Source organism: Strix aluco, chromosome 1 (genome assembly GCF_031877795.1).
Source record: "Strix aluco isolate bStrAlu1 chromosome 1, bStrAlu1.hap1, whole genome shotgun sequence".
In the NCBI taxonomy this organism is placed as follows: Eukaryota; Metazoa; Chordata; class Aves; order Strigiformes; family Strigidae; genus Strix; species Strix aluco.
This window is the reverse complement of record NC_133931.1, coordinates 161,379,353-161,391,685: the sequence shown is the minus strand read 5'-3', so window position 1 is coordinate 161,391,685 and position 12,333 is coordinate 161,379,353. Positions and strand designations below refer to the sequence as shown.

The following is a 12,333-nucleotide window of genomic DNA, read 5'->3' as shown; positions in this document are numbered from 1 at the left end:
GTGTTCCGCTGCTGTTTCTTACTGCATCGTACCTGCTTTGATATTTATTGTATGCGCTTCCTGGCTGAGGAGTTGAATCAGACATTCCTCTCAGGGCTGTCGCCAAGCCAGTTTGTTCTTTTATCCAAGTAGTTTCCAGCTTCTTATTTACACTTTTTGGCTTACCATTGTGATTTAGTGGAATGTTACCTGCTATTGAATTCTCCCAAATAAAACTGTTTCTTCCCCTGGAGGGCTTCAAGCAGTTGCCAGTCAACTCCTATCGCCAGAATGATGATTACATTATTTTGCATTGCTTAGTTGCTCCTGACAAAATATTGAGAAGTGAGGGGTTGCTAGGTTGTAGCTGGAGTTAATTAATACATCTGCTTGCTAGGACTTGTAACCCTTGTGGGACTGTGGAAGGTGAGAGCAGGGAGAAACATGGTATGGAAAGACAATCAGCAGAACAAAACGATGTGCAGATATGACCAAAAAATAGACAATGAGAAATACAGGACAAAAAAAGGGACCCGGTGGCCCAGCCTAGTGGGAACTCTTCCTGTGGTCCTAAGAAGCCCTGTTAAGAGGCTGTTTTGTATGCAAAGCTGCAGGTGTTTAAACCTCTCTTTCTCTCCCCCTGCCTTTCCACTAGCATCCCTTCTTTATGGGAATCATTTGCCTTTACCTTCAGGGGTGGTCTGACTCCTGCATATCTAATTCCTCCCTGAAAAATCAATTTCATACATTTCAGACCTGAAGAAGGATTTTGTGCCAAAAGCTTGTCTGCAGTTCCCAGCTATGCCTGTGTTGGCCTAACTACCCCTGCAGGTCTTCTCCTTGTAATTTTGCAATGATGAAAGCTATATGATATCCATCCAATTTTTGTGAAGTTTTATTGGTATTGAAAGGTTCTCATTATTTATAGATACCCTCTCTGCTGTTTCCATATGGAAAGAGAAACAGACTGTGTAAGACTGATACACCAGTAGACCTATGTCCACACTGGGGGCTATTTGCTGCAGCTTCTTCCAAGGTTGGTGTTTCCCCCTGCCCGCTCCTCTTGCCATGACGATCTCTCATCTCACAGCCACAAATGGCTCCTTCAGAGCCCAAGTCTCATTCCACCTCTGGAGGAACTACTCCCCCCACACCCCCCAATCCTGTCCAGGTCTGGAGTTCAGTTAAATGTTGCGTTTGCCATCTAGCCACCTAAATAAATAAACAAACCTATGGCAGAGTGAGCTTGAGGCTCTATACAGGGATCAAACAGCAAGTAGTTACCTGACTGGTTTAAGCTAACCTAACTCCACATTGTGGTGGAAAGAGGCAGTTGTGCCCTGCTGTTTGGCTGTGTGTTGCCACAGCCACCTGGTTTGGGGAGCTGATCCATCTGGAAAGCAGGGTTTTTTCTGGTTTTTTACAAGGTTAATTATGCGATTGGGCAGGTCCCACATCCTGTAGTACACGTGGCTGTACAAATGGGAGCACAGTTACTGAATCTAAAGGCTCTGAGTTACATCTGCCTCTAATCACTTCCATATGCATTCTTTCATACGTTCTGCTATTCGTTATGGTTTCCGATCATGTGCTAATTGATTCATTACTTCATGCTAAGCATACAGTCATGTGCTAGTCATCAGCAGTCCCGTATGTTGAACTCACTATGTATATCTTCAAGTGCCGTATCTCCTGGTCTGCCAGTCCTCCTTTATGCCATACCACACATACGTTGCAGACCTTGATTCATGCTTTGATGGACTTTAAACTTCCTGCTCATCAGTCTTGTATGTAATTCTTCAGCTACTCTCTGGAGCTCCTCCCTACTGCAGTTGTGTAACAGCTGTAATTAGAACTGCTGATACGTAGATCTGTGCTTTAGCCTGTGGTAATACAGTGTGTTTGAGAGGGAAAGAATTTTGAAACATCCTGTGACACATTTGTAACATCCAGTATAGCAATGTCACTATAAATGCCACGTTCAAATGAACTTACATTAGACCACGGAAATTTTGCACAAGTGGCTTAGAAAATGTGACTCTAGAAAAGCAAATGTAGCTGGGAGGAGGCCAAGTGAGTTCCTGAACTCTTGCTGGTGAGAAGGTTCACTGGTCATGAGTGGGAAAAGATGAAAAGAAGAGTGTATCATTCTTACAGTCCCAATCTGCAGAATTTCAGAATAAAGACATTAAGGAGGTTAGAACTGCATTTTTAAGTTTTATAGGAAGACAGACTACTTATGGTATTACTTCTTACACATAGCATGCCCCAAGATTTGCCACAAACAGGCTGAATTGAACCCACTCGCAAAAAAAATAGTTACTGGTTTCTTCAGTTATTTCTACTTTACGTCTGAGGTGAATGAGTACAGAACTTGATCCTTTGTACCTCTAGTCCCAATGTGACACAGTTTTAGGTTGTATCATAGTCTGTGAATGCCCAGTATCAACATAGTATAGAATGATCTGTGGAATTCAGACCATCCTCACTTCATACACTGTTTATTGCAGGAACTACTGGCCTGGGGGAAAAATAGCTTCGCCCTCCCAGGCTTTTTTCTTCCAAGCCCTGAATGAAGCATCTGAAAGTCCTGTTGCACGTAGGTAAGAAACAGCAAGTAAAGAGGCTAGGAGTAATATCTGAGTAAAAAGTGGCTCTCCAAGGAAAAGCTAGTGCCTAAGCACGGTATGTGTGGGCCTGGAAGCAATCCCTGTAGGAAGGGAGACAAAATAGTCTTGAGTAAGAGCTTGTGTAACACCTGGCCTGGCCTGTCCCAGCAGCCGCTCTCTCTATACCGCCTGCTTGGGCAAAGCCAGGCGCAGAATGATTTCTTTTCTGCTCGGCACTGCTGAAACTCCCGATTTCCCGAGCACGGACTCAGCCTGCAGTGTAAACCCTATGGATGCCGCTGTGCGGACACGAGCACTGCTGATGTACCAGCGTCTCCAAGCATGACTGGGCTTGCGTGACTGAGCTCTGGGTAGTGCCTGGCTGGGGTGACCTCTGCGTGGGCTTAACCGGGGTCTTGCACAGGTCGCCAGGGAGGTGTCGGCCCCTTGCTAGCCATGTGCGGCTTTCCTGGTGTTTTCCAGATGAAAGCTCCCAGCCTCAGTGCCTGCACCAGCCTTTCTGCTGCTGCAGCTGCTTCTGGCTCTAGCCCGCCCCTATAGTGTCCTTATTGGATTCCTGGCCAAGGGGGTGTTGCTGCAGTGATAGCAACGGGGCGAGCGGTACATTGATATGCTGGAGCTGCAGAGTGCTGCATAAGAAGGAGCTGCAGGGAGCGGAGGAGAATTAAACAGGATCACGTTTCTCCTCTGTGAGCTGAAGAGGTTAGTGACTATTACTTAATCCCTGCTAACTGTAATTAGGATTTGGAAGCACCGCTTTCGTCTTCTGAAATCCCCCCCCCCCCCCCCCCCGCCCCTCCACCCTTCCCAGGATTGCTTGCCACCAGCGTTTCCCCCTCGGTTGTGGAGGAGTAGGGGACTCCTGCAAGCCACGTTGTCCTAGCTGCTCCCAAGACATCCACCACACTAGAGGGGACAGGCCAGCACTCGGGGAGGAGGGAACCAAGAAAGAATAAAGAGAAAAGCCCTTTGTTTGGAAGAATGTCCAAGGTGCAGTGAAGCAGAGTATTAGCTTGTAAATCATGTGGAAGTAGCCAAGTAGCATCATTGAGTGGCCAGAGGACTGCATGGTGAGAGTGTTAGAGGTCATTTAAACCTTTCCTACGAAGTATCTTCTGGGCATGTTTTCAGAAGTGCTGAGTTTCCTCCAGATCCTGTTAAAATCCATGTTTACTGCAGGTATTTGACACCCCCTTCTGAAACAGCAGACCATTAACCTTCCTACACCTCAATTTACCCCTGTGTAAAGTGGAGATGAGAATATTTTACTTTTGTAAAGGAATGTGGTGGGGCCATATTCCAGGCAGCCTTTGGTGGGAGAAAGGTGGTTCTTATGTTCTCGCATATGGTACAGAATCCATGTGTAAAACACATTGACACTTTATTAATAATTACTTTATGCTCTAGTCACAGCTACCACCAATCTCTAACTATTTAAAAAAACCCCGTGTATCGAGGCTCAGTCTACACACAGAGAGAAGACAGGCTCAGCCTTTATATAACTCTCCTGGCATCATGCTGAACTTTTGTGTTGGAACTTGTTCAAAAAACCCAAGCTGGTGTTAATTAGAGCAACAGTTTACTGAACTGATTTTGTTCAATGAATGATAAAAATGAAATGAAATCATTTTTATCAAGCTCCTTGCATTGGTTTGCCAAATTATTTTTCCTGGAATGAGGATAGTTGTTCAGCTGTTGGTTCTCAGATTACAGATGTGAACACAGAATGTCACTGCACCAAAAATCAATTAACATTGCATTTGAGCATCTTTCTGTCATTTGTGTCGATAAATGGGAAAATAAAGACAGATCTGTTTCAACAATATAAATCCAACTTGAAGTTTAATCTTCACAAAAATAAAGAGCAATAGGTAAATATTTAAAATTATTTTCAGCACATATAAGAAAGCCTTAGTTAAAATCTTACTAAAAACTATTGTCACAAGCAGTGCACTCAACTTATTCAGTAATTGACAGTAAAATACTGATGATTGATATGATTCTTATTAATGGATTTGTCTTCCTGAATTTACATGCACACGGTCAACAAAATGTTTTTCTAATCCCAACCTCACAGTTTCTTTAGTCAGTGAATTGAGTTACTGTTTGTGAGCAACTGGAGTTTAAGTCAATGAAGTATGGTTTGTGTTATCCTTAAAGGAATGGCAATGCATATTTTGTGTAGCTAAAAAGGAGAATCAATCTTTGTAGTTTTCAATTTGTTATTTTCACTGTCTTCATTATTTTCCAAATTGTTGTGCTAAGTGGATGTTTCAACAACCGCTCCTCACCCCCCAAAAAAACCCTCCAACAACCCTGGAAGACCATCAGGTTCATCTCTGAAAGACTGCGTTTTGAATGTCACAGGGCCAAACTTTATAAAGAAGAATGTCTGCTGTACCCACAGACTTCAGAAACTAAGCTCAGCAGATGAGAGCAGGATGAGGAAAGGGCCACTTTGATTTCTGCACTAAAAATAAACAGTCCTTGTCAAAAAAATGAAGATAAATGGATAAATTAACTGGCCAGTTTTCAAATTAAAACAGGAACCACTTCCCATCTTACACTTTGGTGTAAGGACTTCAGTAAGATGCAGAAGTGGAATTGACATTTTTGGCTTTTTCATGATGACTCTGAAGGCACCTCAGTTTCCTATGGCTTGTAGAGAGGATATTGCACTGTGTGCTGTGCAGATTTGTTGTAGGAAGCTTCAGTGGGTGTTTTCCGTTACAACTGGCGTGGTCCATTGAAGCTCTGTATGTGTTGCCATCCTTGACTAGGTAAGCAGCAGTCAGGCAACAGCAGAGAAAAACAAACCAAAGCTGGGAAGAAGTGGAGAATATAACATAAAGAGCTTGAATAGATGTGATAAAGAGGTGTTTGCAGTGGGACAATAACTCCCCAGGAAAGGAGTTCCTGTGTTTGACTCAGTGGTACAGCAACATCCACATATGCAGCACCCGGGATAACTCTTTCACCTCTAATTTTCAGGCAGATGTAGATCTTTCTGAACCTTGCAGGTGGTGCTCCGTGTAATAAAAGAATTTACATTATACTTGTACTGCACTTTAAGAGAGGAGTCAAGAAGATTACTTCACTGAGAGGGGCAGGAATGGGGTTTAGGGAAGAAAAACAGTCTGAAAGCCAAGGCATTTAGCAGCTTAATCCTGCAGTCAAAAAACCCCAAACAAACTTGAATGTACACATGCCCTGTTGTAATTTAGAACAAAGGGCCTGTCCCTCTCCTCTGGAGCTAGCTGTGAACCCATGGAAAGTGTTTCCATGCATGTAAGGCCAAACTGTGGGGCTTACATCTTGAAACTTCATAAAATAAGTGCAACTGTAATATAAATATACATTTGACCCATTTCTTCTCTACTAAGCAAAAAGAGCTTTAGCTTTTTGCTTAACTGGACTTAGGCGTTCCCTAGACTAATGTTTGCAACCCAGACAGAGCTCTACTGTGCTAATTAGAAAGCAGAAAACACACCTGACTGGGAAAGATAATGAAATGCACTTGCTAATCCTGTTATTCCAGATGAGTAAAAGCCACCACTGCAACAACATGAGTTCAACTGTTAGCGTAAAACAAGTTTCTCTTTTTCTTTTTTTTTTTTTTTTTAACTTCTTTCCTCTCAGGTTAGCATTGATTTGCAGAAAAAAGACTCGAAATAGAGTTATAAAGCAGGTATGTTTTACTCCAGCCGGGGTGCAAGGGGATTTCTCCACAAAGCTTGCACACCCACCGCACATTTTACCAAAAATTTATAGAGTGTAGATACACATATTCATTGGATCACATAACACAAATATACATATGCATGAGTAAGGCTGGGTTAGTTCAAAAGGCTGACGTCAACAGTTTATGTTGTCTTTGCACCTGCGCATTGCCTCCTGGTGGGTGTCTTCAGGGGTCTTTGGGATGAAGGCTCGTAGTCTTTCTCACCTAGTTTTTTCCCCGGAGCATGCGCAGATTCTCTTGGCCAATTTCTTGAACAAGAAGAATGTTTTTCAGCCGGTTTACTCATTCTATCTTATCTAAGAGAACCAATGGAACTTCTACCGTCCGTATATGGCTATCTTTACTCATTACCAAGACCCTACTAGTTAGAGCACACCTGTTCCCCAAGGACAAAAACATGATATTTTGCTGAACACTGCAGTTCTTGGTAGATTTTCACAGTAAACTGCTTTGTTTTGATGAACACAGTAGTCCTTGGTAAAATTCCACAGAACAGTCTGGGCAAGCAAGATTCTTAGAAATATTCAAAAATACTGTAAGTAATAATATAACTTGCTGTAAGTAAGTAAATAAGTTGCTAAGCAGTTTGCTATAAGTAAATAAGTAAATAAGTCTCAAAACAAGTAACCATTTCTCTGTATCAGCATTATAAACCAGTTAGAAAGACCCTGTTTGGGGCAACTAGTGTTTCTGTTACAGTAACTCTCCTAAATGCTAAATTAAAGGCCACACTGGCTAATACAGCAAGCCTTTCTCATGGCTCAAGTAATGCTGGTATGTTTATTAGCTTTCCCTCTTAGTGAAATGTGTAGGCAGAAAGGGATCTTTATTGTCTTGTCATTACCTTTGTTCTGTAAATGCGAGTAGAGGAAAGCTGCCATAAAGAATATGGGATTATTAAATAATGCTGTAATCCCTAAATAAGAGAAAGAAGTAGTATAGGATGCAAGGGGAAGAGTTGAGACCACAGTCATTCTAGTTGAAACACTATGGATGTTTTTTAGCTGTGCTAGAAGTGATAAAGCTTTGTGAACCTTTCTGTTGCCAGGGAGAACAGCCCTTAGTATTTACTGTCCTTTGCAGACTGACACAGATTAGTAACAGAAGACTGGTTAGTCTGTTATTCGGTGATGAATTTAGAGACTGCAGTGGCGTGCTCATACTTGTCTTCAGGGTAATTTGCTAATTTTTCTCAGGCGTAGAACAATTTTGTGCAGCTGGAAGTGGGATCAGCATGTTTGTATAGATCTCTGGGCTTACTCTTGGTAAGAGTACAAATACATAAAGGACTGAGATTTTTTTGGCCCCATTAAATCAGATTCATAGAATTTTGATGGAGAAGGCAAATTAACTCCTAGTGTCTGTCTTCTAAAGCTATGATTCTGTAGTGGCAAAAATCTGTGAGGATCACGCAGAGAAGGGTAAAGATGGATTGTGTACTGGTGACAATTGACTGTTAAGTGATGAAGCTATAAAACAGAGTGGTACCCTTCTGGGCTTTGTCTGCTTTCATTTTTGGTGTCCCGTGTAAGACAGAGTAGACCTGTTTTTCTTCATAAGTATAGAGTACTTGAATTTGCAGTCTGAGTAACCTGGAGATTGGTATCTGTTAGGAACAGCCCTGAGATGTCTTAGGTTCGTCATCCAGAACTCAGGATAGCCAGTACTGGTGGCTGCTGGAAATGTTTGCTCTAGGAAACATGTTTTTCATTTGGACTTTGTAATCTTCTCAGATGGCAACTGCTGGGCAAAACTTTGATTTTGAAATCTATTTTACGTTTACTTACTTGCATAGTGAAGTGGAATAACTATCCTTGCATTTAGCCCAGTATTTAGAAAGATAAGATGTACTGTCTGTTCTTACATGCCTGATATCTGTAATGAGGCCTTAAGACTAAATCTTTTTTAAGAATAAATTTTAAGAATAAATCTTTTCAAAATAAGCAGGTCATTTGCCTGACTCCGCTTACTGCTTAAAAATAACAGTATTCTGACAGGTGTTTCTAACCCAGTCCTTCCTGGATAGGTCCTGGTGGCAATCAGCCTGATCTTGTAATATTTGCAATATAGACACAGTGAAAACACAGCAAAAGAATCATAAAAATATCCATGTAATATGATAATATAAACAGGGCTTAAAGTGGCTTGATGGTGGCTGGCCCTCTGCTTTAGGGGAGAGAAGAGATTCACAGCCCTTCTCCTCTTTACTTCTGAGCAGGCAATGTGGCAACATAGTTCTGTGGCTGCTCTGAGCCCGGTTTTTCTGTTAAATACTTCACAAAAAAGGAAGCTGCTTTCTCAGGATGGGCAGGAATGGAGAACACAGTCTTTATTCCCTGCTGTCTCTGAAGAAGGCCTGATTTTGCACCAGGGAAATGCATGATGCACTTCCCCCCCCCCCCCCCCCCCCCAATGCAAAGTCAGCAGTTTTCTCATGTTCATGTACTCAGGTTGAAAAAGCACATTTCAGAAAAACTGCTGGTCCACTGCAGCTTACCACCATCCCTATCAATTGGCTGGTACCTTCCCAGCATCAAATGTCCTGTAATATCAGAAACAGTGTTCCTGTTTTTAAGACATGGGAGGGGAAGTCCTCCTATCCTAGATGCCGCTAAGTTATCAGCTCCTACGGAAGCATGAAGGTGCTGGAGATTAAGTTTCTTTTGGTTGAATGACTACTAAATGAGGCTTCAACAATTCATCTTTCGCCTTTGAGCTGTCATACTGCCACACTGACAGAGATGGCCTTTTTCATCAAGAGAATCATCACGAGCAGAGAGAACTGATGCAGTTGCCAAGTCACTCTCCATCATATTTGAAAAGTCATGGCAATCAGGCCAAGTCCCCAGTGACTGGAGAAAGGGAAACATCACACCCCTGGCAGGGAGGTTGGACTAGATGCTCTGTAAAGGTCCCTTCCAATCCAAACCATTCTGTCATTCTAACAAAAAGAAATTCAAAGTACATTTCATCACAGTGTGCTCGTTATTATTAATTTCCAGCTCCTACATCACTTTATTTTTGCTTATATGCTTATCTGGAATGAACTCTTCTATTCCAGACTGCAGAACTAAAATCCGTGTGGTCAGGAGGAAAAACCATCCAGCCTGAAAGCAGGTGTAGTCAAATGGCTTGTGACCTGTAATTCTGGCTCACAAGCCATTGTTTGGCCACACATTCTCCAACTCAGTTTAATCCTAACCAAAGCCAATGGATCCAGGTGGGCTCAGAAGACAGATCATTGCAGACAGTTGTCAGTTACGTATTCTGAGCTGCTGAGGCTCCATGGCTACCTTTATGTACAGAAGTCTGGCCGTGGGAGGGAAAAACAGGGATTTATCATCCAGTATCTAAGGCAGGCATCTGTAAAACAGTGACAAATTACAGATGCCCATGTGTAGTGTTTGTGTTTATGATACTAATGTAGGATGTCTTGTGTTTTCCATTTCTAATGATAAATAAAGAGATGATTTGTCTGAAACACATTTTGTGGAGATGCTACAGTCATGCCTGAGATGTGATGGCTTGAATAATAGAAATTAATCTTATACAGTGAGCTTCTTTCCCAGAAGCTCAAAATGCTTTGTTGAGTTGTGGTAGCAGAAGGTAAGGAGAGAAGATGGGATTTAGACCAATGTTTTTAAAAGCTACAAGACTAAATAATGAGCAGGATTGTTGTGATGTTTTAAAATTACTTCTGTGTTACCATTGGTAGCATAGGATGGTGGTGCTTCAGTACACCCACTCTCATCTTTTCAGAACTCAGTGACCTCTTTGGCCATTTAAAGGAATGGTGCAGTTAGGGACATGAACTTGAGGTGGGGACAGAGTTCTTCTCTTGTAAGAGTAACTGTTAAATCACTTCACCAAAATATTGCAGAAAAAATTAAGTGGGTATATGCTAATGAAATCTGAGAGAGAAATGTCTGTATTCTGTTTCAAACAGAAGTATTCACTCTTGGAAATCTCCTGCTTCCATGATCCAGTTCTTTTCCTACCTCTTTTACAAGGTATATTTCCCTCTTCCAGTGGCCTGAGTATTGTCTGCTCCTGAACCTCTGCTGTAGCTGTTTTAGTTATTGCAAATTTAGGCGGTTGTGCCGATCCCGCCTTTGATGGGATATTATCCATCTGTTCAGCCACAGTTACAAATAAAATACTGGTCCACATTAAGCACATTCATTTGGCAGAGGAAATTAGAAGAGTGGTGCTGGGTTCTTTTATCCCAATTACACAGCTATGCGGGTTCTGAATAGGTTGTGCATTTAAAATACTCCTCTGAGCGCGCAGTCAGCTTTGCTTAAACGTTGCAGCTCCACATCTTTAAAGGCAGATTGTGAGGAGTAAAGGGTTTTTTTAAAGCCCATTCGCCAATTATAGTTATTTTTACATAGGTTTTGGAGATGGTAATGAGTTTTGTAGGCTCTGCCAGGAGCTTTACCAGTCCCAAACCAATGAGATTTAATAAAGTATGTAGAACCTACGATGCCCATAATATACTGGCACAATCCATCCTGTATCCCTCTCCAGCTAATGTCACTGCGTGGACCCAATCACCAAGTCAGTTTATAATTTTTAATGACTTTTGTATTCATGACACATCCATGTGCAAGAGTTGCAATAGACATGTTTTAAATATAAGTAGTTGTTGGAGTGCCTTGAGCCAAGTAGGATCTTCTGCTTTGCCTGCTGTTGGACCCAACTTGATGGCAGTTTTTTAGATCCTTTTGGAGACTTTTTGGGACAATGAATCTGTTGATGGTGGATCTGTAAAGAGGCAGACAGTTGTAAATAGGAACCATTTTGTAGGTCATTCTTTCGCTTGTTTATCGAGCCTAAGTGTGAGCCTGAGCATGTCAGGCTCGAGTTGGCACACTTGAAGGTTTGGGTTTAGGCATGCTCAGAGCTGTCTGACTGTACAGGAAAATCAAAACTAGTGGGTAATTTAGCCATCTTCTTGGCATATAAAATAACATCTCTGCTTGTAGAAATCACAGGGTTTGATGTGGGTAGACCTAGGAATTGGAAGGGGAGATGTGGAGTTTGCTTTTGCATTGTGTCCGGTTATACAAAAAGAAAGCACTGTTCTTCCTAAAACTTTGCATGGGACCTAATGTGCAGTTGACGTACTGTGGGAAATATACTTTTACAGCATTCCTGTAGCCTTTTAAATTATTTTTTTAATTAACTTTCTTATCAGTAGGATTTAAGTAGGATACCAAACGCCCCCTCTAGTGGCTGATATTTTGGTAAAGGTGTTTTCGGTTTCTTGGAACAATTTTAACAGATGAGTAGCATGTCAGGACTACTTGACTGCTAAATCACATCGAATTGCAGACTAGCTCTTCATGAGAGAGCAGACTAGTGTCTGGCCTGTACGATTCTCGAGTATTGCAGTGCCCAGTAACGTGAAAAATACAGAGCTCTGAAGTTAGGAGGGGTTTGAGTAACTTCAATTGTTAGTCTTCATTCAAGAGCTATTTTTTTTCCTACTCTCAAGCAATTGCTGACATGGGTAGATTTCCAAAATTTAATGGGAATGGAGAGCATCTATTGCATTTTTCAGGCCCTACTGAGGAGTGGTAGGCTGATAAAATGACAGAGGTGTTAGCCATTGCATGCATGATTTTTAAGATCACAACATAATGCAAAACTTTATTTACTTCCCAAGTTATCTCAATCTAGTTATTAAAAAAAACCTTTCTATCACTCAATTTACTTTAGAAGGGTGAAAACATTTTTGCTGAGGTAGAGGAAGAGAAAGTTGTCTAAAAAAATACACTTGTCTGACCAGCTACAATTTATGTGTATGTTTGCTCTGAAGAGAGTATGGGGCAGGCCTCTGGTGTTATGAGTTGCTGTCATGCTAACAATGGAGGCAGAGGGTTTCAGCAGACATGGTAAGCAAAATCTTTATGGTGACTGCAGCGTGTAGCAGGAGTGCTTTTTTTGTTTGGGGAATTCTCAAAATAGGTCAGCCTG

At 41.8% G+C, this 12,333-nt stretch overlaps 1 protein-coding gene across 4 annotated transcripts in view; it reads left to right on the top strand.

Annotated features, from left to right (window-relative positions):
- The first annotated feature begins 3,204 nt into the window (after positions 1-3,204).
- Positions 3,205-12,333, top strand: part of BLVRA (biliverdin reductase A) — a 32,987-nt gene continuing 23,858 nt past the window's right edge. For 2 of the 4 annotated variants that reach the window (XM_074843020.1, XM_074843036.1), the window contains exon 1: positions 3,205-3,311. The gene's annotated coding sequence lies outside the window, so the exon portion shown is untranslated. Of the gene's footprint in view, positions 3,312-6,248; positions 6,298-6,791; positions 6,887-12,333 lie in introns of those variants that run through there. The other 2 variants (XM_074843045.1, XM_074843027.1) reach the window with 2 other exon arrangements.